Raw genomic sequence first — 726 nt, 5'->3', positions numbered from 1 at the left:
GACTCAAAGGTCCCAGGTTCGATTCCGGTCAAGGGCATGTACCTTGGTTGCAGGCACGTCCCCACTGGCGGGCGTGCAGGAGGCAGCTGATCGATCTCTCTCATCGATGTTTCTGACTTTCTATCCCTCTCCCTTCTTCTCTGTAAAAACTCAATAAAATATATTTAAAAAAATTGTTCAGCATTTTGAAACACTATATTTCTTTACAGACATTGTTATTTTAAAGTGCAACATACATGAAGAATGTTATAAATAAAAAAGGTTATTTGTCCAATTTTCAAAAACTACACTCGCGATACATTAATTTTCAGGTCACTGGAGGAATTTAATGCAATGCAAGAATAATTTTTAATATTCCCTAATGTAAATAAAAACTTATTTTGATCTCTTGAGTAATGAATGGTGTCTAGTTGTAAAAAATAAAAAACAAAAACAGAATAAAAATAAAATTTGATTCCTAAATGATAGAAAGATTTTTTAAATGTCTCCCAATAAAGCATTATTTTACTTTTGTCTTAAAGAAATAAAGTAACTTATAATGCTCACCCATGATTTAGGACTTGTAAATTTGAAAGTTTTTACTGAGGAAGTTAAAATAATAATTTTAGCATTTCCCCCCTACTTCATGTCTTCTATAAGTTTCTACAAAATGTTGATTCCATTTTGTCAGGGAGAGGGGAAAAAATTAAAAGAACCTCTGAACTATATATATTCAAAATAGTTCAG

The sequence above is a fragment of the Myotis davidii genome, unplaced genomic scaffold (genome assembly GCF_000327345.1).
Source record: "Myotis davidii unplaced genomic scaffold, ASM32734v1 scaffold123, whole genome shotgun sequence".
Lineage (NCBI taxonomy): Eukaryota > Metazoa > Chordata > Mammalia > Chiroptera > Vespertilionidae > Myotis > Myotis davidii.
This window is presented reverse-complemented; position numbering follows the sequence as displayed.